The sequence below is a fragment of the Lissotriton vulgaris genome, chromosome 8 (assembly GCF_964263255.1).
Source record: "Lissotriton vulgaris chromosome 8, aLisVul1.2, whole genome shotgun sequence".
NCBI lineage: Eukaryota > Metazoa > Chordata > Amphibia > Caudata > Salamandridae > Lissotriton > Lissotriton vulgaris.
In genome coordinates this window covers 1530706527-1530734020 of record NC_141696.1, presented here as the reverse complement: position 1 = coordinate 1530734020, position 27494 = coordinate 1530706527, and the positions used below count along the sequence as shown (strand labels likewise).

Below are 27494 nucleotides of genomic sequence, written 5' to 3'. Positions count from 1 at the left end.
AATTTTTTCCAACTGATCTACAACACAATCAATTTAACATAGACTTTGCTTTATGTACTCCTTCTAAACTTGCTTCCACCTCTCTTACCTTCAGGTTTGACAATGAATATTTCCCATTTCATGCTTTTTTGTAAAGTAAACTCTTGTCTGCATTACCTTCCACTTCCCCTTGAACACAGATGTCAGTAGTCAGATGACATTGCTTACCTACTCATGCCAAATATATCTGGGTAATATAGTGCTAGTCCATTAAGAGTTAAAAAAACAACTACCTAACCTGGATCCAAAAAATGCTATTTACCCATCTTACCAGTTAATTGCGGAATGATACAGGACTCCTTAAAACATATCTCTACCATATGAGGTTAAAAATCCAGGTCCTGCATCTATTTTGTTAAATGGTTTAAATTAAAGTATGAAGACCACAGCTATAAGCAGGCCGAAATAGCTCAGTTGGGAGAGCGTTAGACTGAAGATCTAAAGGTCCCTGGTTCAATCCCGGGTTTCGGCACAGTTGAGAGGTTCCTTGCTTCTAACAAAATAGGTCTTGGAATCAGCTGTAGTACTTTTTCTCTATTCATCAAATTTTTTCCAACTGATCTACAACACAATCAATTTAACATAGACTTTGCTTTATGTCCTCCTTCTAAACTTGCTTCCACCTCTCTTACCTTCAGGTTTGACAATGAATATTTCCCATTTCATGCTTTTTTGTAAAGTAAACTCTTGTCTGCATTACCTTCCACCTCCCCTTGAATACAGATGTCAGTAGTCAGATGACATTGCTTACCTACTCATGCCAAATATATCTGGGTAATATAGTGCTTGTCCATTCAGAGTTAAAAAAACAACTACCTAACCTGGATCCCAAAAATGCTATTTACCCATTGCACCAGTTAACTGGGGAATGATACAGGACTCCTTAAAACATATCTCTACCATATGAGGTTAAAAATCCAGGTCCTGCATCTATTTTGGTAAATGGTTCAAATTAAAGTATGAAGACCCCAGCTATCAGAAGGCCGAAATAGCTCAGTTGGGAGAGCGTTAGACTGAAGATCTAAAGGTCCCTGGTTCAATCCCGGGATTCGGCACAGTTGAGAGGCTCCTTGCTTCTAACAAATAGGTCTTGGAATCAGCTGTAGTACTTTTTTCTCTATTAACATTTTTATCAACTGATCTACAAAATGATCAATTCAACATAGACTTTGCTTTCTGTCCTCCTTTTAAACTTTCTTCCACCTATCTTGCCTTCAGGTTTGACTATGAATGTTTTCCATTTCGTCCTTTTTTGTAAAGTAAACTCTTGTCTGCATCACATTCCACTTCCCCTTGAACACAGATGTCAGTAGTCAGATGACATTGCTTACCTACTCATGCCAAATATATCTGGGTAATATAGTGCTAGTCCATTCAGAGTTAAAAAAACAACTACCTAACCTGGATCCCAAAAATGCTATTTACCCATTGCACCAGTTAACTGGGGAATGATACAGGACTCCCTAAAACATATCTCTACCATATGAGGTTAAAAATCCAGGTCCTGCATCTATTTTGTTAAATGGTTCAAATTAAAGTATGAAGACCCCAACTATCAGAAGGCCGAAATAGCTCAGTTGGGAGAGCGTTAGACTGAAGATCTAAAGGTCCCTGGTTCAATCCTGGGTTTCGGCACAGTTGAGAGGTTCCTTGCTTCTGACAAATAGGTCTTGGAATCAGCTGTAGTACTTTTTTCTCTATTAACATTTTTATCAACTGATCTACAAAATGATCAATTCAACATAGACTTTGCTTTCTGTCCTCCTTTTAAACTTTCTTCCACCTATCTTGCCTTCAGGTTTGACTATGAATGTTTTCCATTTCGTCCTTTTTTGTAAAGTAAACTCTTGTCTGCATCACATTCCACTTCCCCTTGAACACAGATGTCAGTAGTCAGATGACATTGCTTACCTACTCATGCCAAATATATCTGGGTAATATAGTGCTAGTCCATTCAGAGTTAAAAAAACAACTACCTAACATGGATCCCAAAAATGCTATTTACCCATTGCACAAGTTAACTGGGGAATGATACAGGACTCCTTAAAACATATCTCTACCATATGAGGTTAAAAATCCAGGTCCTGCATCTATTTTGTTAAATGGTTCAAATTAAAGTATGAAGACCCCAGCTATCAGAAGGCCGAAATAGCTCAGTTGGGAGAGCGTTAGACTGAAGATCTAAAGGTCCCGGGTTCAATCCCGGGTTTCGGCACAGTTGAGAGGTTCCTTGCTTCTAACAAAACAGGTCTTGGAATCAGCTGTAGTACTTTTTCTCTATTCATCAAATTTTTTCCAACTGATCTACAACACAATCAATTTAACATAGACTTTGCTTTATGTACTCCTTCTAAACTTGCTTCCACCTCTCTTACCTTCAGGTTTGACAATGAATATTTCCCATTTCATGCTTTTTTGTAAAGTAAACTCTTGTCTGCATTACCTTCCACTTCCCCTTGAACACAGATGTCAGTAGTCAGATGACATTGCTTACCTACTCATGCCAAATATATCTGGGTAATATAGTGCTAGTCCATTCAGAGGTAAAAAAACAACTACCTAACCTGGATCCAAAAAATGCTATTTACCCATCTTACCAGTTAATTGCGGAATGATACAGGACTCCTTAAAACATATCTCTACCATATGAGGTTAAAAATCCAGGTCCTGCATCTATTTTGTTAAATGGTTTAAATTAAAGTATGAAGACCACAGCTATAAGCAGGCAGAAATAGCTCAGTTGGGAGAGCGTTAGACTGAAGATCTAAAGGTCCCTGGTTCAATCCCGGGTTTCAGCACAGTTGAGAGGTTCCTTGCTTCTAACAAAATAGGTCTTGGAATCAGCTGTAGTACTTTTTCTCTATTCATCAAATTTTTTCCAACTGATCTACAACATAATCAATTTAACATAGACTTTGCTTTATGTCCTCCTTCTAAACTTGCTTCCACCTCTCTTACCTTCAGGTTTGACAATGAATATTTCCCATTTCATGCTTTTTTGTAAAGTAAACTCTTGTCTGCATTACCTTCCACCTCCCCTTGAATACAGATGTCAGTAGTCAGATGACATTGCTTACCTACTCATGCCAAATATATCTGGGTAATATAGTGCTAGTTTTATTTATTTATTTTTAGAGTTTTCTATAGCGCGAACTTGAACCGATTAGGTTATCAGAGCGCTTTACATAGCACAAGTTTTGTTACATGTTAACACAGCAGTTTACATAGAATCAGTTACGTTGCACATTTCAATAACTTGAACCGAATAGGTTATCAAAGCGCTTTAAATAAGACAGTATTCGATGTCCAGTGCCCTCCTCCGCCGTGTAGCGGGGGACCACTTCAAGCCCTCCGAAGTCGTCGAGCTGTCGGGACTAGGCTCCTGGAATGTCCAGTGCCCTCCTCCACCGTGTAGTGGGGGACCTCTTCCAGCCCTTCGAAATCGTCGACCTGTCGGGACTAGGCTCCTGGAATTTCAGCTGTCCCTTTACAACTACTTTGTTAAGTGAGTGAGTCAACCAGAGGGTACGGGATAGGTTTGGAGGGGAGGTGGGTGAGGGGTGAATGGGGTGTGCGGCGAGAGGTCATCGTGAGGTAGATGGAGGAGGTGGGGGCGACCGACCGAGGAGAATGGCTGACCAGGGAGTCCGTATGCAGGTGGGAGAGTGGGCTGGTGATCGAGGAGGTGCGCGCTGTATTGATGTACGGGAGGGTGATAGGGAGAAGGGGTCTTTTGGGCGGGAGGTGTGTGTATGAGGTGGGGAGGGGGTGGGTGGTGTGAGTGATGGCATAGGAGGTAGGTGGGTGGGTCAGGGTGTGTGCTGGATGGCATAGAGGGTAGGTGGGTGGGTCAGGGTGTGTGCTGGATGGCATAGAGGGTAGGTGGGTGGGTCAGGGTGTGTGCTGGGAACTGATAGTCGAGATGGGGGTGCCGGAAGGATAGTGGGGGCTGAGAGTAGGATGGGAAATGGGATTGGGAGCGGCCACGTTGTGGGGAAGGGGATTATACCTGTTCATTACGAATGTTCAGAGTAAAGCTAGTAGGGAGACATCTTTTCATATGAGGTAGTATTCCGTGCATCACACATGTTCAGAATATAGTTAAAAGTAGAATGATACAGGACATGAATCAAAATTAGAATCATAGAATCGACAATGTCATTAGTTAGCACCCAACATATATGAGGTAGCAATCTGTGCATTACAAATGTTCAGTATATGTAATGTTCATATATGAGGTAGCAATCTGTGCATTACAAATGTTCAGAATATAGGTAGAAATATATACTGCAATAATAGGCAGAGATTCTTTCGTAAATGAGGTAGCAATCAGAATATATACTGCAATAATAGGCAGAGATTCTTACAAAAGTGAGGTAGCAATCAGAATCAGTGCATTACAGAGGTTTAAAATACAGGTATCGGGATAGTGCTTTCATATATAGGGTAGCAATCTGCATTACAAGTATTCAGAATCTAGGTAGAATTATAATACTGTAACAATGGGCATTCTTTCATGTATGCGGTAGCAGTTAGAATCAGTGCATTACAGTAGTTTAACATACAGGTAGAGGAATAGTACTGCACTAATCAGCAAAACATCCTTTCACGAGATGTAGTAAACACCTAACTGGGCACAGCAGATAGTTGAGATTAGTCTACAAAGCTGGGTTCTTAGTGCCTGTTCAGCTAATGAAAATTAAAATGATGCCCACCCAAGAGAGACTAGTCAGAAATGGCCGCCGCAAAGCTGGGTTAGAAACAGTAGTCCTCCGTTACCTTCCCCTTCGTGAGTGCAGTGGAGGTGGGGAAATTAGTCCTCTGTCTGTTGCTGTTGCTACGAGCAGGGGGAAGGAATTTCACTTCCTCTCTAAACCAGCAATGCTCCAGCTTGCTGGATGGAATGCTTATCTCTGTGTGGGGGAGTTAATCTGTGGAGCCTCGTGGACAGAGGTACCGGTGAGGATTTATTATTACAGTTTTATGGCTCCAGCCATTTTAAACAAAGGTGGTATTTTAAGTTTTGCAGGCGGGAAGGAGAAAATAAATAAGTACCTTAAGTCTCTGTGTCCCTTTTGAGTCTGCCATCAGTATTTTTCCGGAGCATTGAATTAAACCATAACGTGTCTCAGACTCTTCCGAATGCCTAAATGTGAAAGTAGTGTGTAATTAATCCCCCAAAGCTTAGATCATGGCTCCAGGTCTTGTTAACGTGCGGGCAGTGCAGGTAATTAGCCGGCCTCCAGCAGAGCCGAGGGGGGCAGGCTCCGGTCTTCTGTTGCATCTGCTGCTTTTGTTGGTTGTTGGTCACCGTGCTGCCTTCAGTCGCTCACCTGGGGACCTCCTCCGGTCAGGTCTCTCCCCAGAGCCTGTGTTCTGTCTCCGGTGTTGCGGTGCGGGGGGGTGGGGGAATGCCAAGTCCCTTTTGCACACCCGGTGTCCTCCACCGTGGCCTGGTCGGGAGGGGGGGGGGGAGGGGGCACTTGGCAATCCTCCGGCGTCGTTGTAGGTCGTTTGTTGTTGCGCAGCCGGCTTCACTCAGCCATCAGGGAAAAACACTCCCGAGTTTCAGCTGCGGTGGAGCGGGCGGGCGGAGCCGGCTCCGCAGGTTCACGGGCAGGCTCACGGAGCTTTAGCCGCCTCTACGAGGGGGTATGGAGGGCTACTCTCCTAAGCTCATATGCTGCCGAGTATGCCTCTAGGTCTCCAGTGCTGCTGAGGGGTGATTCTGCATTCGCGCCACTGTAAGGGGGGGGGGGGGGCTCTCCCAGCCCTTCGGTGTCTTCGGGGGGGGGGGGGGGGGCTCTCCCAGCCCTTCGGTGTCTTCGGGGGGAGGGGGGGACCTCTCCCAGCCCTTCGGTGTCTTCGAGCAGTCTCCCAGCACTTTCGCCGCCACTGCTGCCCGCCGGGGGTGCCCTCTTATGCCGCCTTGGCTCTCCCAGCCCTTCGGTGTCTTCGGGGGGGGGGGGGGACCTCTCCCAGCCCTTCGGTGTCTTCGAGCAGTCTCCCAGCGCTTTCGCCGCCACTGCTGCGCGCCGGGGGTGCCCTCTTATGCCGCCTTGGCTCTGAAGCTGGGCTGGAGGCAGGATGGTCCGCAGCGTCGGCTCGGCAGGCTCCCGGGGCGTAAGTCCGCTCACAGGGCTTTTCAGGCTCCAGATCCGGTCCGTAGGCGATCCCGTATACGTTCCGTTACTCTTTCTGCTTTCTTTCCGTCGTGTTGGTCGGTGCTAACCGGGATAAATCCCAACTGGGATCCCAAGCACTGGGAGCTCCTCACAGGAGCTCCTACCTGGCGGCCATCTTGCGCAGCGTTTATTAGAGTCCATTCAGAGTTAAAAAAACAACTACCTAACCTGGATCCCAAAACTGCTATTTGCCCATTGCACCAGTTAATTGCGGAATGATACAGGACTCCCCTTAAAACATATCTCTACCATATGAGGTTAAAAATCCAGGTCCTGCATCTATTTTGTTAAATAGTTTAAATTAAAGTATGAAGACCACAGCTATAAGCAGGCCGAAATAGCTCAGTTGGAAGAGCGTTAGACTGAAGATCTAAAGGTCCCTGGTTCCATCCTGGGTTTCGGCACAGTTGAGAGGTTCCTTGCTTCTAACAAAATAGGTCTTGGAATCAGCTGTAGTACTTTTTTCTCTATCAACATTTTTATCAACTGATCTACAAAATGATCAATTCAACATAGACTTTGCTTTCTGTCCTCCTTTTAAACTTTCTTCCACCTATCTTGCCTTCAGGTTTGACAATGAATGTTTCCCATTTCGTCCTTTTTTGTAAAGTAAACTCTTGTCTGCATCACATTCCACTTCCCCTTGAACACAGATGTCAGTAGTCAGATGACATTGCTTACCTACTCATGCCAAATATATCTAGGTAATATAGTGCTAGTCCATTCAGAGTTAAAAAAACAACTACCTAACCTGGATCCCAAAAATGCTATTTACCCATTGTGAGAAGTTGGCCTGGTATATAATGCTCACTAGTTCTAGTGATCACTTTGTACCATGCCAAGCAACCCTTATGATGATGGTTGTAATTCAACCTTGTAGACCAGTTATCCTAGTGGTAACGTGGACAAAGCAGTCTTAGGCTAAACTCTGAAAGGCATGTGAAGCCAGCTGTTATACCATACACAACCCCCTTGAATACCAAATGAAAGGGACACCACACAGATATATATTGAAAATATATATTGATTTATTAACTATAAAATCCCCTGGACTCTTTATGAGCACAGAAGCACAAGCGTTAAATCACAAGACAGTTTAAAATACACAAAAGTTGCACAATATGGATGAGCCCTAGGGGCCACCTAAACCATATACTAAATAAGTGGTATAAGAGATACCAGGAGGAAAGTGAAGAGGCCTAGGGCCTTGGGAATCGCTGGAGCTATTCGAGACTGGAGTTAACTAAGTCGGGAAAGGCCCACGGGACTCGGGTGCAGTGTTCAAAGTGCACGCACTTCTCAATACAAAGTCTATGGTGCGTAAAAAGCACAAAGTTAGAAAGTTAGGAACCTTCCGAGTGACCTACGGAGCTGAAACTTAAAACACAGGCCCTTGGGATGTGTACCAGTGCAGGAGCACCGGCGGAGCTGAGTTACCTCACCCACAGGAAGCGGGTGCACAGGGTCGAAGATGTGTCGGGTTTCGTCACGCTGGTCGATGGTGCTTGGAGCAGGAGATGCTGCAGGCGGCTCGATGAGAAGAGTTCCGGTGGATCCAAGGGTGGATCTGAAGATGTGAAGACCTGAAAGCAGAGGGGACAGTGTTCAAAGTCACTAGCCAGTGACTGCCGTGGAACCAGAGTGGAACCAGGTGATGTCGGGTGCAAACAGGCGTTGTCGGGTAGCTTCTTTCTGCAGCCACGTGGATACCCGGGGTCGAGGACGTCCAGGAGTCGGTCACGAGCTGTCCCACGTAGGCCTCTCGCTGTTGGCGGTGTCGGCGACCTGATCGGAGCAAACAGGCCTTGGCAAATGCAAGCCACGCAGGAGTTGAAAGATGCTGTTCACTCGGACCAGCAAGGTCAGAGCGGGTGCTCCTTTTCACAGGAGCTTGGGTAGGTCTGGAGCAACCAGACCTGCTGTTTAAATCTTCGGGTTCGTCGCCAAGATGGCCGCTGGCCGCGTGGCTAGTGGCCGGGATGGCGCGTCGAGTGGCACAATGCAAAAGGGCCCCACGCAGATCGTGGAGATGCTGGAGGGCTGATCTTCGGTGCAAGGGCTGCTCGGTGGTGGGGGTTCTCAATCCCCAAAGCACAACGTCGAGGATGCCTCAGAAGCTGCGCAGTCAGCTTTTCGGGTGTCTTTCAAGAGGTCCGGTCCCACGTCACTCGGTGCCTCCACGGGTCCCTTCTTTGCAGGGACTGTGGATCGGGCTCTGAGAGGTCTGGGAATCTGGTTCTTGTCGGGCTCTGGGCTCGGGCTCCGGCGGGAGGCGGCGGCAAAGCAGACGTCGAGTTGCTGGTTGGTACCTGTGTTCACAGGGTGGTCACTCCTTGGCCACAAGGGAGATTCTTCTTCAGTCTTCTGTGCAGCAGAATGTCGAAGTCCAGTCTTCTTCTTAGTTTAAGTTGATTTCGGGATGATCTGCTGTGCAATGGCACTGCTCCCCCTCTTATTCCAATCTAGGGGGTGGATCACCTACTAGGTCCCTCCTCTGGGAGGAACCAGGAAGGGGGGCGGTTACACCCCCTTTCCTTTGTCCAGCTCCGCGCCAGGACTGGGGCTGGAAGGCCCCAGAACCGGTTTGGGCTGGCCTATGCACGGGGACACCTTGTGTGCCCCGGGCATGTCTGATTCTTTTCAGCCCTGTCCTACCTAATACACAAAATCCTGTCTGGGGTGGTGCTCGCACCTCCCAAGGCAGGAAACCCTTTGTCCAGGCCACCATCTGCCGAGTTTCGGTCAGCAGCAGGAGGCCAGACTTGTGTCTGTGGTGGCAGCGTCCATTTTGTGGAGCTGAGGCTCTGTTTAACTTTAACCGGGGTTAAGGCTACACACATGTCGTGTCCCTCTAGAAGGGTGGAATGCTATCCCCGTCGCCAGAACTGGCGAGGGGATAGTATTCCAATTCGTATGACACCTTACTCGACATGTTTTGATAAAGCCAAACCAAAGATAGCATTTAACCGCGAGGATTATAATGCACTTAAGAGTATATGGTATGGCAATATCCCGGAACAGCTTAGGGAGTGGTTCCCGACAGCTGCAGACAGGCTCAGCTCATGCTAGAGCACCATCTCACATATTTCCAAGCACTCTGCCTCCAGGATTGATGAGGCCTTCCATAGGAGTGGCTGATAGGAACATATGTGTCCAGTTTAGGGTTAGGCACAGGCATACTGTACCTAAGTAAGAGGTGGTTACACCGACTTACCCCAGCTGAGTGTTCAGCCAGTTGTGTCAAAGATGGAGGCCAGGCCAGGGGTGGCACAATACGTGCTGCAGCCCCTGGTAGGCCTTGGATACACCTATGCCCTGGGCACCTAGGGTGCACTATTACAGGGGCTCATAAGGTGAACCAGTTCCAATTCGTAATGCACCTAGAGTGCATTGGCATCAATTTAGAGAGAGAACAGCAGGCTGTGGGTCTGATTAGCAGGCCCACAGCCACATTAAGTCAGAAACCAGTGAAGCAAAAAGCAAAAATTTGGGGTGACCATAGGATAGCAGACCCTACTCTCCTACATAACCCCCCCCCAAACGCAGGGACATTAGACTAACCTTGACCAGTTGTGTCTTCATGTTCTAAGTGGAAGTACCTGGAGAGACCATCTGCGTTGCCATGGTCAGTCCCTGGGCGGTGCTCCACTGTAAAGTCCATCCCCTGTAGGGAAATGGACCACCTGAGTAGTTTGGGGTTTTCACCCTTCATCTGATTAAGCCATAGGAGGGGCTTATGGTCGGTCTGAATCTTGAAGTGAGTGCCAAATAAGTATGGTCTCAACTTCTTCAGGGCCCACACCACAGCAAAGGCCTCCCTCTCTATAGCTGACCAACGTTTCTCTCTGGGGGTCAGCCTTCTGCTAATGAAAGCAATGGGCTGGTCCTGGCCATCTACATTAAGCTGTGAAAGCACTGCTCCCACTCCCAACTCAGAAGCATCTGTTTGGACAATGAACTCTCTTGAGTAGTCAGGACTCTTCAGGATAGGTGCAGAGCACATGGCCTTCTTCAGGTCATCAAATGCCTTTTGACAGATTTCTGTCCACTGAACCTTTTTGGGCATCTTCTTGGATGTCAGATCATTAAGAGGAGTCACAATGGACCCATAGTTCTTAACAAACTTCCTGTAGTACCCAGTCAGGCCCAAGAAAGCTCTGACCTGAGTCTGGGTAGTTGGAGGGGACCAGTCCTTGATGGTCTGGATCTTACTCTCCAGTGGTTGAACTTGGCCTCCACCTACAAGGTGGCCCAGGTATACAACCTTGCTCTGCCCTATCTGGCACTTTGTTGCCTTGATAGTGAGGCCTGCCTTCTGCAGAGCCTCAAGCACTTCCTTCAGGTGGATCAGGTGATCCTCCCAGGTGGAGCTAAAGACAGCAATATCGTCCAGATAAGCTGCACAAAAGTCATCCAACCCAGTGAGGACTTGGTTCACCAACCTTTGGAAGGTGGCAGGTGCATTTTTCAAACCAAAGGGCATCACCACAAACTGATAATGCCCACTAGGGGTAGAAAATGCTGTCTTGGCTTTAGACTCCTCAGCTAACCTGATTTGCCAGTAGCCAGCTGTCAAGTCAAATGTGCTCAAATATTTGGCAGAAGCCAACTTGTCAATGAGCTCATCTGCCCTTGGAATAGGGTGTGCATCTGTCCTGGTGACAGCATTGAGTCCTCTGTAATCCACACAGAACCTCATCTCTCTCTTGCCATCTTTGGTGTGAGGTTTGGGGACCAGAACCACTGGGCTAGCCCAGGGGCTCTCTGAAGGCTCAATGACACCTAATTCCAGCATCTTTTGCACCTCAGTCTTTATACAGTCCCTGACGTGGTCAGGTTGCCTGTAAATTTTGCTCTTTACAGGAAGACTGTCACCAGTGTCCACCACATGTGTACACCAGTTAGTCTGACTGGGTGTCAATGAGAACATATGCCTGTATGCCTGTAGAACTTGTCTGCAGTCATGTTGCTGATGTTCAGTGAGGCTGCCACCTAAGGCCACACCATCAACTGAGCCATCCTCAGGGTTCTGAGTGAGCAGGTCTGGGAGAGGGTCACTCTCTTCCTCCTGTCCCTCATCTGTAGCCATGAGCAAGCCCATGTCTGCCCTGCTGACATATGCCTTCAATCTGTTCACATGGAGCACCCTGTGGGGGCTCCTGGGAGTTCCTAGGTCCACCAAGTAGGTAACCTCTCCCTTCTTTTCCAGAATTGTATGGGGTCCAGACCATTTGTCTTGGAGTGCTGCTGGGGCCACTGGCTCCAACACCCATACCTTCTGTCCAGGCTGAAATTCAACAAGGACAGCCTTTTGGTCATGCCAAGCTTTTTGTAATTCTTGGCTAGCCTCAAGGTTTTTGGATGCCTTTTCCATGTACTCTGCCATCCTGGAGCGGAGACCAAGTACATAGTCCACTATGTCCTGTTTAGGCTTTTTGAGAGGTAACTCCCATCCTTCCTTCACAAGACACAGGGGTCCTCTTACAGGGTGCCCAAACAACAATTCAAAGGGGCTGAAGCCAACCCCCTTTTGAGGGACCTCTCTGTAAGCGAACAAAAGGCAGGGCAGAAGGATGTCCCATCTTCGCCTGAGCTTTTCAGGTAATCCTTTAATCATGCCCTTTAGGGTCTTGTTAAATCTCTCAACAAGCCCATTGCATTGTGGGTGATAAGGAGTGGTGAACTTGTAGTTTACACCACATTCCTTCCACATAGCTGTCAAATATCCAGACATGAAGTTGGTACCTCTATCTGATATTACCTCCTTAGGAAACCCCACTCTGGAGAAAACTCCAAGTAAGGCCCTGGCCACAACAGGAGCTGTTGTGGTCCTAAGGGGAATTGCCTCTGGGTACCTGGTGGCATGATCCACTACCACCAGTATGAATCTGTGCCCAGATGCTGTAGGGGGATCCATTGGACCAACAATATCAATCCCCACTCTCTCAAAGGGAACCCCCACCACAGGTAGTGGTATCAGGGGGGCCTTTGTTGTTCCACCTGCTTTACCACTGGCTTGGCAGGTTTCACAGGAGCGACAAAACTCCTTGGTGTCTTCAGACATGTGAGGCCAGTGAAAGTGAGGGACAAGCCTGTCCCAAGTCTTGTTCTGGCCTAGGTGTCCTGCTAAAGGAATATCATGGGCCAAGGTGAGTAGGAAGCCCCTAAATTGCAGAGGTATAACCAACCTCCTGGTAGCACCAGGCTTGGGGTCTCTAGCCTCTGAATAAAGGAGTCCATCGTCCCAATATACTTTATGGGCACCTTGAGCATTCCCAGCAGCCTCAGCAGCAGCCTGCTGTCTGAGGGGTTCAAGAGAAGGACAGGTTAACTGAGCCTGCCCCAAGTCTGCCCTAGAAGGTCCCCCTGTCCCCAGAAACTCAACCTGATCAGGTTCAAGTTCTTCAGGGACAGTTCCTTCAGGGGTCTCTAGATCAGTTTCCTGTGAAGCCTGATCCTCACTTGTAGGCAGTTGGGAAGGCACAGCCTTAACCCTCCTGTTCTTCTTCTTGGGAGGTACTTGGTCCATTGTTCCAGGATCCAAGACCTGAGGTTCAGAGAGGCACTTTTTGGCCTGTGACCTGGTCACAGCAAGGACATGTGATGATATCCCTAACATCTCTGCATGAGTCCTGTACTCAACTTCTGACCATAGAGAGTTCTCCAGGTCATTGCCCAACAAACATTCTACTGGGAGATCAGCACTAACCACAACTTTCTTTAGGCCAGTTACCCCTCCCCAGGAAAAGTTAACAAGTGCCACACTATGTGTAGTAGTGACATTGCTGGCATTGGTCACCAGGTAATCATCGCCTGGCATGTATTGTCCAGGGTCCACAAAGTTAGGTGTCACCATAGTGACACTGGCACATGTGTCCCTGTAAGCTTGAGCCACTTTGTTGTTAATCAAAGGTGTCTGTCTGTATTTGCCCAGGTTACTGGGACTTATGTCAGGGGTCAAATCTATGTCCCCTTCACAAACCAGAACAGCCTGTGTAAGGGTTCTGACTAGGTCAGAATCTCCTTCAGTTCCCAAAGTGATTCCCACTAAACCCTTGGCTTGAGGACCAACACTGCTAACTGTACTAGTGGGTGCAGGTGCCTTAGGGGCTGCAGTGTTGGGGGCTCCACCCTTTTTACACTCACTTGTCCAGTGAGAGGTGTTCTTACAAGTTTTACACCAGGGTTTCTTCTGACCTTCTTTCTTCTTCTTCTTGGAAGTTTGGGACCCACCCTCTGTCTCAGTTTGGGGCCCTGTTGAAGACTTCTGGTCTTTAGCTTTCTGCTCCCCACCCTTCTGGTCTGTTTTCTTCTGGTCACCACCCTGGTTCTGGTTCTGGTTCTTTTGCTTAACTCTGGTTCTTACCCATTTATCTGCCCTCTTTCCCAATTCTTGGGGAGAGGTCAAATCTGAGTCAACCAAATGTTGATGCAACTGCTGGTTCTGACAATTATTTAAAATTTGTTCTCTCATCAGCAAATTGTACAATCCTTCATAGTCTGTAACCTTGCTTCCCAGCAACCATCCCTCCAGAGCCTTAGTGGCACACTCAACAAATTCAGACCAGTCCTGAGTCTGTGTCTTCTGGGTATCTCTGAACATTAACCTGTACTGTTCAGTGGTTAAGCCTAACCCATCAATCAGAGCACTCTTCAGGACCAGGTAGTTTCTAGAATCCCCATCACTAACTGTGAGGAGTCTGTCTCGGCCTCTACCTTCAAAGGAGAGCCACAAGATTGCTGCCCACTGCTCCTGAGGGATCTGCTGTACTCTGCAGGCTCTCTCCATTGCAGTAATCCATTTATGGATGTCATCCCCAGCTTTGTAGGGGGGCACAATCTTACTCAGGTTTCTATTATCAAAAGACCTGTCTTTATCCTTGTGGATATTGCTGCCACCAGTGGGTTCTATTACCCCACTCTCTCTAGGCTGTCTTGCTCTAGCAAGTTTCTCCTTAGCCAGGGCAACCTCTAACTCTTGCCTCTGGATCCTAAGCTCAGCCTCTCTCATCTTGGCCTCATGTTCCCTTCTCTGAGGGCTAGTCATCTCCTTTCTGGAGTGACCATGAGAGCCTCTAGAGACATGGGAGGTGTTGGATTCACCTGAGTGATGCCTTCTCCTCCTATGGCCCGGGTTAAGTCCACCTGGGGGTCTGAATGGGTTGTTACCTGATTCATTCCCAAGTTGACTTAAGTTAGCCTGGTTCAGTCTACTGACCAGCACCTGACTATCTCTGTCATCATCTGACTCACTGCTTTCCACCTCCTCCTCCTCTTCTTCTTCTTCCTCTTCATCTACCTGAGGAGCTCCAGTGGTGGAGGCTTCCTCATCTACTAGGATGATAGGGGTAGGGGTGTCTACAGTGTCATCCTCTGAAGGATGGCCTCCTTCAGCATTCCCTGTGGGGTTTGCTTTAGAGGTCTTTAGAGCCTCAGACTGATCCAAGAGCTCTCTTAGGTGGTCTGTAGTAGGGGTAGGCCCTGTCTTCAGACCCCTTAAGACACAAAGCTGTCTTAATTCCTTAAAAGGAAAAATAGCAAACTGGGATGGTGCCCTTGGAGGGTCACTCTCAACAGGAGTAAGTCCACTGGACCCCTCTGTTCCAGACATTGCTCTAGTGTGGGTGGATGTGTTGCAATCTACCTACACTGGTGTTTACCTACTAAACCTATCTAGTAGTTGTAGCTAGGGTGTGCTACTCCCTTTGCTCTACAACAACTAAGTTCAGTAGAACTTAAGTATACTAGTCTTGTTTTATATGTACCTAGCAGGTACCTGTATGATCTTTCAAATGATAATCTCAAAGATTGTAATGGTAAAACAACAGCAAGCTCAGATCCCACCGCTGCCACCAATGTGAGAAGTTGGCCTGGTATATAATGCTCACTAGTTCTAGTGATCACTTTGTACCATGCCAAGCAACCCTTATGATGATGGTTGTAATTCAACCTTGTAGACCAGTTATCCTAGTGGTAACGTGGACAAAGCAGTCTTAGGCTAAACTCTGAAAGGCATGTGAAGCCAGCTGTTATACCATACACAACCCCCTTGAATACCAAATGAAAGGGACACCACACAGATATATATTGAAAATATATATTGATTTATTAACTATAAAATCCCCTGGACTCTTTATGAGCACAGAAGCACAAGCGTTAAATCACAAGACAGTTTAAAATACACAAAAGTTGCACAATATGGATGAGCCCTAGGGGCCACCTAAACCATATACTAAATAAGTGGTATAAGAGATACCAGGAGGAAAGTGAAGAGGCCTAGGGCCTTGGGAATCGCTGGAGCTATTCGAGACTGGAGTTAACTAAGTCGGGAAAGGCCCACGGGACTCGGGTGCAGTGTTCAAAGTGCACGCACTTCTCAATACAAAGTCTATGGTGCGTAAAAAGCACAAAGTTAGAAAGTTAGGAACCTTCCGAGTGACCTACGGAGCTGAAACTTAAAACACAGGCCCTTGGGATGTGTACCAGTGCAGGAGCACCGGCGGAGCTGAGTTACCTCACCCACAGGAAGCGGGTGCACAGGGTCGAAGATGTGTCGGGTTTCGTCACGCTGGTCGATGGTGCTTGGAGCAGGAGATGCTGCAGGCGGCTCGATGAGAAGAGTTCCGGTGGATCCAAGGGTGGATCTGAAGATGTGAAGACCTGAAAGCAGAGGGGACAGTGTTCAAAGTCACTAGCCAGTGACTGCCGTGGAACCAGAGTGGAACCAGGTGATGTCGGGTGCAAACAGGCGTTGTCGGGTAGCTTCTTTCTGCAGCCACGTGGATACCCGGGGTCGAGGACGTCCAGGAGTCGGTCACGAGCTGTCCCACGTAGGCCTCTCGCTGTTGGCGGTGTCGGCGACCTGATCGGAGCAAACAGGCCTTGGCAAATGCAAGCCACGCAGGAGTTGAAAGATGCTGTTCACTCGGACCAGCAAGGTCAGAGCGGGTGCTCCTTTTCACAGGAGCTTGGGTAGGTCTGGAGCAACCAGACCTGCTGTTTAAATCTTCGGGTTCGTCGCCAAGATGGCCGCTGGCCGCGTGGCTAGTGGCCGGGATGGCGCGTCGAGTGGCACAATGCAAAAGGGCCCCACGCAGATCGTGGAGATGCTGGAGGGCTGATCTTCGGTGCAAGGGCTGCTCGGTGGTGGGGGTTCTCAATCCCCAAAGCACAACGTCGAGGATGCCTCAGAAGCTGCGCAGTCAGCTTTTCGGGTGTCTTTCAAGAGGTCCGGTCCCACGTCACTCGGTGCCTCCACGGGTCCCTTCTTTGCAGGGACTGTGGATCGGGCTCTGAGAGGTCTGGGAATCTGGTTCTTGTCGGGCTCTGGGCTCGGGCTCCGGCGGGAGGCGGCGGCAAAGCAGACGTCGAGTTGCTGGTTGGTACCTGTGTTCACAGGGTGGTCACTCCTTGGCCACAAGGGAGATTCTTCTTCAGTCTTCTGTGCAGCAGAATGTCGAAGTCCAGTCTTCTTCTTAGTTTAAGTTGATTTCGGGATGATCTGCTGTGCAATGGCACTGCTCCCCCTCTTATTCCAATCTAGGGGGTGGATCACCTACTAGGTCCCTCCTCTGGGAGGAACCAGGAAGGGGGGCGGTTACACCCCCTTTCCTTTGTCCAGCTCCGCGCCAGGACTGGGGCTGGAAGGCCCCAGAACCGGTTTGGGCTGGCCTATGCACGGGGACACCTTGTGTGCCCCGGGCATGTCTGATTCTTTTCAGCCCTGTCCTACCTAATACACAAAATCCTGTCTGGGGTGGTGCTCGCACCTCCCAAGGCAGGAAACCCTTTGTCCAGGCCACCATCTGCCGAGTTTCGGTCAGCAGCAGGAGGCCAGACTTGTGTCTGTGGTGGCAGCGTCCATTTTGTGGAGCTGAGGCTCTGTTTAACTTTAACCGGGGTTAAGGCTACACACATGTCGTGTCCCTCTAGAAGGGTGGAATGCTATCCCCGTCGCCAGAACTGGCGAGGGGATAGTATTCCAATTCGTATGACACCTTACTCGACATGTTTTGATAAAGCCAAACCAAAGATAGCATTTAACCGCGAGGATTATAATGCACTTAAGAGTATATGGTATGGCAATATCCCGGAACAGCTTAGGGAGTGGTTCCCGACAGCTGCAGACAGGCTCAGCTCATGCTAGAGCACCATCTCACATATTTCCAAGCACTCTGCCTCCAGGATTGATGAGGCCTTCCATAGGAGTGGCTGATAGGAACATATGTGTCCAGTTTAGGGTTAGGCACAGGCATACTGTACCTAAGTAAGAGGTGGTTACACCGACTTACCCCAGCTGAGTGTTCAGCCAGTTGTGTCAAAGATGGAGGCCAGGCCAGGGGTGGCACAATACGTGCTGCAGCCCCTGGTAGGCCTTGGATACACCTATGCCCTGGGCACCTAGGGTGCACTATTACAGGGGCTCATAAGGTGAACCAGTTCCAATTCGTAATGCACCTAGAGTGCATTGGCATCAATTTAGAGAGAGAACAGCAGGCTGTGGGTCTGATTAGCAGGCCCACAGCCACATTAAGTCAGAAACCAGTGAAGCAAAAAGCAAAAATTTGGGGTGACCATAGGATAGCAGACCCTACTCTCCTACACCCATTGCACCAGTTAACTGGGGAATGATACAGGACTCCTTAAAACATATCTCTACCATATGAGGGTAAAAATCCAGGTCCTGCATCTATTTTGTTAAATGGTTTAAATTAAAGTATGAAGACACCAGCTATAAGCAGGCCGAAATAGCTCAGTTGGGAGAGCGTTAGACTGAAGATCTAAAGGTCCCTGGTTTAATCCCGGGTTTCGGCACAGTTGAGAGGTTCCTTGCTTCTAACAAAATAGGTCTTGGAATCAGCTGTAGTACTTTTTCTCTATTCATCAAATTTTTTCCAACTGATCTACAACACAATCAATTTAACATAGACTTTGCTTTATGTCCTCCTTCTAAACTTGCTTCCACCTCTCTTACCTTCAGGTTTGACAATTAATATTTCCCATTTCATGCTTTTTTGTAAAGTAAACTCTTGTCTGCATTACCTTCCACCTCCCCTTGAATACAGATGTCAGTAGTCAGATGACATTGCTTACCTACTCATGCCAAATATATCTGGGTAATATAGTGCTAGTCCATTCAGAGTTAAAAAAACAACTACCTAACCTGGATCCCAAAACTGCTATTTGCCCATTGCACCAGTTAATTGCGGAATGATACAGGACTCCTTAAACATATCTCTACCATATGAGGTTAAAAATCCAGGTCCTGCATCTATTTTGTTAAATGGTTTAAATTAAAGTATGAAGACCACAGCTATAAGCAGGCCGCAATAGCTCAGTTGGGAGAGCGTTAGACTGAAGATCTAAAGGTCCCTGGTTCAATCCTGGGTTTCAGCACAGTTGAGAGGTTCCTTGCTTCTAACAAAATAGGTCTTGGAATCAGCTGTAGTACTTTTTTCTCTATCAACATTTTTATCAACTGATCTACAAAATGATCAATTCAACATAGACTTTGCTTTCTGTCCTCCTTTTAAACTTTCTTCCACCTATCTTGCCTTCAGGTTTGACAATGAATGTTTCCCATTTCGTCCTTTTTTGTAAAGTAAACTCTTGTCTGCATCACATTCCACTTCCCCTTGAACACAGATGTCAGTAGTCAGATGACATTGCTTACCTACTCATGCCAAATATATCTAGGTAATATAGTGCTAGTCCATTTCGAGTTAAAAAAACAACTACCTAACCTGGATCCCAAAAATGCTATTTACCCATTGCACCAGTTAACTGGGGAATGATACAGGACTCCTTAAAACATATCTCTACCATATGAGGTTAAAAATCCAGGTCCTGCATCTATTTTGTTAAATGGTTTAAATTAAAGTATGAAGACCACAGCTATAAGCAGGCCGAAATAGCTCAGTTGGGAGAGCGTTAGACTGAAGATCTAAAGGTCCCTGATTCAATCCCGGGTTTCGGCACAGTTGAGAGGTTCCTTGCTTCTAACAAAATAGGTCTTGGAATCAGCTGTAGTACTTTTTCTCTATTCATCAAATTTTTTCCAACTGATCTACAACACAATCAATTTAACATAGACTTTGGTTTATGTACTCCTTCTAAACTTGCTTCCACCTCTCTTACCTTCAGGTTTGACAATGAATATTTCCCATTTCATGCTTTTTTGTAAAGTAAACTCTTGTCTGCATTACCTTCCACTTCCCCTTGAACACAGCTGTCAGTAGTCAGATGACATTGCTTACCTACTCATGCCAAATATATCTGGGTAATATAGTGCTAGTCCATTCAGAGTTAAAAAAACAACTACCTAACCTGGATCCCAAAAATGCTATTTACCCATTGCACCAGTTAATTACGGAATGATACAGGACTCCTTAAAACATATCTCACCATATGAGGTTAAAAATCCAGGTCCTGCATCTATTTTGTTAAATGGTTTAAATTAAAGTATGAAGACCACAGCTATAAGCAGGCCAAAATAGCTAAGCTGGGAGAGCGTTAGACTGAAGATCTAAAGGTCCCTGGTTCAATCCCGGGTTTCGGCACAGTTGAGAGGTTCCTTGCTTCTAACAAAATAGGTCTTGGAATCAGCTGTAGTACTCTTTTCTCTATCAACATTTTTATCAACTGATCTACAAAATGATCAATTCAACATAGACTTTGCTTTCTGTCCTCCTTTTAAACTTTCTTCCACCTATCTTGCCTTCAGGTTTGACTATGAATGTTTTCCATTTTGTCCTTTTTTGTAAAGTAAACTCTTGTCTGCATCACATTCCACTTCCCCTTGAACACAGATGTCAGTAGTCAGATGACATTGCTTACCTACTCATGCCAAATATATCTGGGTAATATAGTGCTAGTCCATTCAGAGTTAAAAAAACAACTACCTAACCTGGATCCCAAAAATGCTATTTACCCATTGCACCAGTTAACTGGGGAATGATACAGGACTCCTTAAAACATATCTCTACCATATGAGGTTAAAAATCCAGGTCCTGCATCTATTTTGTTAAATGGTTCAAATTAAAGTATGAAGACCCCAGCTATCAGAAGGCCGAAATAGCTCAGTTGGCCGCGCGTTAGACTGAAGATCTAAAGGTCCCTGGTTCGATCCCGGGTTTCGGCACAGTTGAGAGGTTCCTTGCTTCTAACAAAATAGGTCTTGGAATCAGCTGTTGTACTTTTTCTCTATTCATCAAATTTTTTCCAACTGATCTACAACACAATCAATTTAACATAGACTTTGCTTTATGTCCTCCTTCTAAACTTGCTTCCACCTCTCTTACCTTCAGGTTTGACAATGAATATTTCCCATTTCATGCTTTTTTGTAAAGTAAACTCTTGTCTGCATTACCTTCCACCTCCCCTTGAATACAGATGTCAGTAGTCAGATGACATTGCTTACCTACTCATGCCAAATATATCTGGGAATTATAGTGCTAGTCCATTCAGAGTTAAAAAAACAACTACCTAACCTGGATCCCAAAACTGCTATTTGCCCATTGCACCAGTTAATTGCGGAATGATACAGGACTCCTTAAAACATATCTCTACCATATGAGGTTAAAAATCCAGGTCCTGCATCTATTTTGTTAAATGGTTTAAATTAAAGTATGAAGACCACAGCTATAAGCAGGCCGCAATAGCTCAGTTGGGAGAGCGTTAGACTGAAGATCTAAAGGTCCCTGGTTCAATCCTGGGTTTCGGCACAGTTGAGAGGTTCCTTGCTTCTAACAAAATAGGTCTTGGAATCAGCTGTAGTACTTTTTTCTCTATCAACCTTTTTATCAACTGATCTACAAAATGATCAATTCAACATAGACTTTGCTTTCTGTCCTCCTTTTAAACTTTCTTCCACCTATCTTGCCTTCAGGTTTGACTATGAATGTTTTCCATTTCGTCCTTTTTTGTAAAGTAAACTCTTGTCTGCATCACATTCCACTTCCCCTTGAACACAGATGTCAGTAGTCAGATGACATTGCTTACCTACTCATGCCAAATATATCTGGGTAATATAGTGCTAGTCCATTCAGAGTTAAAAAAACAACTACCTAACCTGGATCCCAAAAATGCTATTTACCCATTGCACCAGTTAACTGGGGAATGATACAGGACTCCTTAAAACATATCTCTACCATATGAGGTTAAAAATCCAGGTCCTGCATCTATTTTGTTAAATGGTTCAAATTAAAGTATGAAGACCCCAGCTATCAGAAGGCCGAAATAGCTCAGTTGGGAGAGCGTTAGACTGAAGATTTAAAGGTCCCTGGTTCAATCCCGGGTTTCGGCACAGTAGAGAGGTTCCTTGCTTCTAACAAAATAGGTCTTGGAATCAGCTGTAGTACTTTTTCTCTATTCATCAAATTTTTTCCAACTGATCTACAACACAATCAATTTAACATAGACTTTGCTTTATGTACTCCTTCTAAACTTGCTTCCACCTCTCTTACCTTCAGGTTTGACAATGAATATTTCCCATTTCATGCTTTTTTGTAAAGTAAACTCTTGTCTGCATTACCTTCCACTTCCCCTTGAACACAGATGTCAGTAGTCAGATGACATTGCTTACCTACTCATGCCAAATATATCTGGGTAATATAGTGCTAGTCCATTAAGAGTTAAAAAAACAACTACCTAACCTGGATCCAAAAAATGCTATTTACCCATCTTACCAGTTAATTGCGGAATGATACAGGACTCCTTAAAACATATCTCTACCATATGAGGTTAAAAATCCAGGTCCTGCATCTATTTTGTTAAATGGTTTAAATTAAAGTATGAAGACCACAGCTATAAGCAGGCCGAAATAGCTCAGTTGGGAGAGCGTTAGACTGAAGATCTAAAGGTCCCTGGTTCAATCCCGGGTTTCGGCACAGTTGAGAGGTTCCTTGCTTCTAACAAAATAGGTCTTGGAATCAGCTGTAGTACTTTTTCTCTATTCATCAAATTTTTTCCAACTGATCTACAACACAATCAATTTAACATAGACTTTGCTTTATGTCCTCCTTCTAAACTTGCTTCCACCTCTCTTACCTTCAGGTTTGACAATGAATATTTCCCATTTCATGCTTTTTTGTAAAGTAAACTCTTGTCTGCATTACCTTCCACCTCCCCTTGAATACAGATGTCAGTAGTCAGATGACATTGCTTACCTACTCATGCCAAATATATCTGGGTAATATAGTGCTAGTCCATTCAGAGTTAAAAAAACAACTACCTAACCTGGATCCCAAAACTGCTATTTGCCCATTGCACCAGTTAATTGCGGAATAATACAGGACTCCTTAAAACATATCTCTACCATATGAGGTTAAAAATCCAGGTCCTGCATCTATTTTGTTAAATGGTTTAAATTAAAGTATGAAGACCACAGATATAAGCAGGCCGCAATAGCTCAGTTGGGAGAGCGTTAGACTGAAGATCTAAAGGTCCCTGGTTCAATCCCGGGTTTCGGCACAGTTGAGAGGTTCCTTGCTTCTAACAAAATAGGTCTTGGAATCAGCTGTAGTACTTTTTTCTCTATCAACATTTTTATCAACTGATCTACAAAATGATCAATTCAACATAGACTTTGCTTTCTGTCCTCCTTTTAAACTTTCTTCCACCTATCTTGCCTTCAGGTTTGACAATGAATGTTTCCCATTTCGTCCTTTTTTGTAAAGTAAACTCTTGTCTGCATCACATTCCACTTCCCCTTGAACACAGATGTCAGTAGTCAGATGACATTGCTTACCTACTCATGCCAAATATATCTAGGTAATATAGTGCTAGTCCATTTCGAGTTAAAAAAACAACTACCTAACCTGGATCCCAAAAATGCTATTTACCCATTGCACCAGTTAACTGGGGAATGATACAGGACTCCTTAAAACATATCTCTACCATATGAGGTTAAAAATCCAGGTCCTGCATCTATTTTGTTAAATGGTTTAAATTAAAGTATGAAGACCACAGCTATAAGCAGGCCGAAATAGCTCAGTTGGGAGAGCGTTAGACTGAAAATCTAAAGGGCCCTGATTCAATCCCGGGTTTCGGCACAGTTGAGAGGTTCCTTGCTTCTAACAAAATAGGTCTTGGAATCAGCTGTAGTACTTTTTCTCTATTCATCAAATTTTTTCCAACTGATCTACAACACAATCAATTTAACATAGACTTTGCTTTATGTACTCCTTCTAAACTTGCTTCCACCTCTCTTACCTTCAGGTTTGACAATGAATATTTCCCATTTCATGCTTTTTTGTAAAGTAAACTCTTGTCTGCATTACCTTCCACTTCCCCTTGAACACAGATGTCAGTAGTCAGATGACATTGCTTACCTACTCATGCCAAATATATCTGGGTAATATAGTGCTAGTCCATTCAGAGTTAAAAAAACAACTACCTAACCTGGATCCCAAAAATGCTATTTACCCATTGCACCAGTTAATTGCGGAATGATACAGGACTCCTTAAAACATATCTCACCATATGAGGTTAAAAATCCAGGTCCTGCATCTATTTTGTTAAATGGTTTAAATTAAAGTATGAAGACCACAGCTATAAGCAGGCCAAAATAGCTAAGCTGGGAGAGCGTTAGACTGAACATCTAAAGGTCCCTGGTTCAATCCTGGGTTTCGGCACAGTTGAGAGGTTCCTTGCTTCTAACAAAATAGGTCTTGGAATCAGCTGTAGTACGCTTATCTCTATCAACATTTTTATCAACTGATCTACAAAATGATCGATTCAACATAGACTTTGCTTTCTGTCCTCCTTTTAAACTTTCTTCCACCTATCTTGCCTTCAGGTTTGACTATGAATGTTTTCCATTTTGTCCTTTTTTGTAAAGTAAACTCTTGTCTGCATCACATTCCACTTCCCCTTGAACACAGATGTCAGTAGTCAGATGACATTGCTTACCTACTCATGCCAAATATATCTGGGTAATATAGTGCTTGTCCATTCAGAGTTAAAAAAACAACTACCTAACCTGGATCCCAAAAATGCTATTTACCCATTGCACCAGTTAACTGGGGAATGATACAGGACTCCTTAAAACATATCTCTACCATATGAGGTTAAAAATCCAGGTCCTGCATCTATTTTGGTAAATGGTTCAAATTAAAGTATGAAGACCCCAGCTATCAGAAGGCCGAAATAGCTCAGTTGGGAGAGCGTTAGACTGAAGATCTAAAGGTCCCTGGTTCAATCCCGGGATTCGGCACAGTTGAGAGGCTCCTTGCTTCTAACAAATAGGTCTTGGAATCAGCTGTAGTACTTTTTTCTCTATTAACATTTTTATCAACTGATCTACAAAATGATCAATTCAACATAGACTTTGCTTTCTGTCCTCCTTTTAAACTTTCTTCCACCTATCTTGCCTTCAGGTTTGACTATGAATGTTTTCCATTTCGTCCTTTTTTGTAAAGTAAACTCTTGTCTGCATCACATTCCACTTCCCCTTGAACACAGATGTCAGTAGTCAGATGACATTGCTTACCTACTCATGCCAAATATATCTGGGTAATATAGTGCTAGTCCATTCAGAGTTAAAAAAACAACTACCTAACCTGGATCCCAAAAATGCTATTTACCCATTGCACCAGTTAACTGGGGAATGATACAGGACTCCTTAAAACATATCTCTACCATATGAGGTTAAAAATCCAGGTCCTGCATCTATTTTGTTAAATGGTTTAAATTAAAGTATGAAGACCACAGCTATAAGCAGGCTGAAATAGCTCAGTTGGGAGAGCGTTAGACTGAAAATCTAAAGGGCCCTGATTCAATCCCGGGTTTCGGCACAGTTGAGAGGTTCCTTGCTTCTAACAAAATAGGTCTTGGAATCAGCTGTAGTACTTTTTCTCTATTCATCAAATTTTTTCCAACTGATCTACAACACAATCAATTTAACATAGACTTTGCTTTATGTACTCCTTCTAAACTTGCTTCCACCTCTCTTACCTTCAGGTTTGACAATGAATATTTCCCATTTCATGCTTTTTTGTAAAGTAAACTCTTGTCTGCATTACCTTCCACTTCCCCTTGAACACAGATGTCAGTAGTCAGATGACATTGCTTACCTACTCATGCCAAATATATTTGGGTAATATAGTGCTAGTCCATTCAGAGTTAAAAAAACAACTACCTAACCTGGATCCCAAAAATGCTATTTACCCATTGCACCAGTTAATTGCGGAATGATACAGGACTCCTTAAAACATATCTCACCATATGAGGTTAAAAATCCAGGTCCTGCATCTATTTTGTTAAATGGTTTAAATTAAAGTATGAAGACCACAGCTATAAGCAGGCCAAAATAGCTAAGCTGGGAGAGCGTTAGACTGAAGATCTAAAGGTCCCTGGTTCAATCCCGGGTTTCGGCACAGTTGAGAGGTTCCTTGCTTCTAACAAAATAGGTCTTGCAATCAGCTGTAGTACTCTTTTCTCTATCAACATTTTTATCAACTGATCTACAAAATGATCAATTCAACATAGACTTTGCTTTCTGTCCTCCTTTTAAACTTTCTTCCACCTATCTTGCCTTCAGGTTTGACTATGAATGTTTTCCATTTTGTCCTTTTTTGTAAAGTAAACTCTTGTCTGCATCACATTCCACTTCCCCTTGAACACAGATGTCAGTAGTCAGATGACATTGCTTACCTACTCATGCCAAATATATCTGGGTAATATAGTGCTAGTCCATTCAGAGTTAAAAAAACAACTACCTAACCCGGATCCCAAAAATGCTATTTACCCATTGCACCAGTTAACTGGGGAATGATACAGGACTCCTTAAAACATATCTCTACCATATGAGGTTAAAAATCCAGGTCCTGCATCTATTTTGTTAAATGGTTCAAATTAAAGTATGAAGACCCCAGCTATCAGAAGGCCGAAATAGCTCAGTTGGCCGAGCGTTAGACTGAAGATCTAAAGGTCCCTGGTTCAATCCCGGGTTTCGGCACAGTTGAGAGGTTCCTTGCTTCTAACAAAATAGGTCTTGGGATCAGCTGTAGTTCTTTTTCTCTATTCATCAAATTTTTTCCAACTGATCTACAACACAATCAATTTAACATAGACTTTGCTTTATGTCCTCCTTCTAAACTTGCTTCCACCTCTCTTACCTTCAGGTTTGACAATGAATATTTCCCATTTCATGCTTTTTTGTAAAGTAAACTCTTGTCTGCATTACCTTCCACTTCCCCTTGAACACAGATGTCAGTAGTCAGATGACATTGCTTACCTACTCATGCCAAATATATCTGGGTAATATAGTGCTAGTCCATTCAGAGTTAAAAAAACAACTACCTAACCTGGATCCAAAAAATGCTATTTACCCATTGCACCAGTTAATTGCGGAATGATACAGGTCTCCTTAAAACATATCTCTACCATATGAGGTTAAAAATCCAGGTCCTGCATCTATTTTGTTAAATGGTTTAAATTAAAGTATGAAGACCACAGCTAAAAGCAGGCCGAAATAGCTCAGTTGGGACAGCGTTATACTGCAGATCTAACGGTCCCTGGTTCAATCCCGGGTTTCGGCACAGTTGAGAGGTTCCTTGCTTCTAACAAAATAGGTCTTAGAATCAGCTGTAGTACTTTTTCTCTATTCATCACATTTTTTCCAACTGATCTACAACACAATCAATTTAACATAGACTTTGCTTTATGACCTCCTTCTAAACTTGCTTCCACCTCTCTTACCTTCAGGTTTGACAATGAATATTTCCCATTTCATGCTTTTTTGTAAAGTAAACTCTTGTCTGCATTACCTTCCACCTCCCCTTGAATACAGATGTCAGTAGTCAGATGACATTGCTTACCTACTCATGCCAAATATATCTGGATCCCAAAAATGCTATTTACCCATTGCACCAGTTAATTGCGGAATGATATAGGACTCCTTAAAACATATCTCACCATATGAGGTTAAAAATCCAGGTCCTGCATCTATTTTGTTAAATGGTTTAAATTAAAGTATGAAGACCACAGCTATCAGAAGGCTGAAATAGCTCAGTTGGGAGAGCGTTAGACTGAAGATCTAAAGGTCCCTGGTTCAATACCGGGTTTCGGCACAGTTGAGAGGTTCCTTGCTTCTAACAAAATAGGTCTTGGAATCAGCTGTAGTACTTTTTTCTCTATCAACATTTTTATCAACTGATCTACAAAATGATCAATTCAACATAGACTTTGCTTTCTGTCCTCCTTTTAAACTTTCTTCCACCTATCTTGCCTTCAGGTTTGACTATGAATGTTTTCCATTTCGTCCTTTAT

The 27494-nt window shown here is 44.8% G+C and overlaps 3 non-coding genes across 3 annotated transcripts; all 3 read left to right on the top strand.

Moving 5' to 3' along the window:
* Positions 1-438: 438 nt before the first annotated feature.
* Positions 439-511, top strand: TRNAF-GAA (transfer RNA phenylalanine (anticodon GAA)). The gene has a single exon. It is a non-coding gene; the product is annotated as a tRNA-Phe (tRNA).
* Positions 512-22038: 21527 nt separating this feature from the next.
* Positions 22039-22111, top strand: TRNAF-GAA (transfer RNA phenylalanine (anticodon GAA)). The gene has a single exon. It is a non-coding gene; the product is annotated as a tRNA-Phe (tRNA).
* A 4580-nt stretch (positions 22112-26691) lies between these two features.
* Positions 26692-26764, top strand: TRNAC-GCA (transfer RNA cysteine (anticodon GCA)). The gene has a single exon. It is a non-coding gene; the product is annotated as a tRNA-Cys (tRNA).
* The last annotated feature ends 730 nt before the right edge of the window (positions 26765-27494 follow it).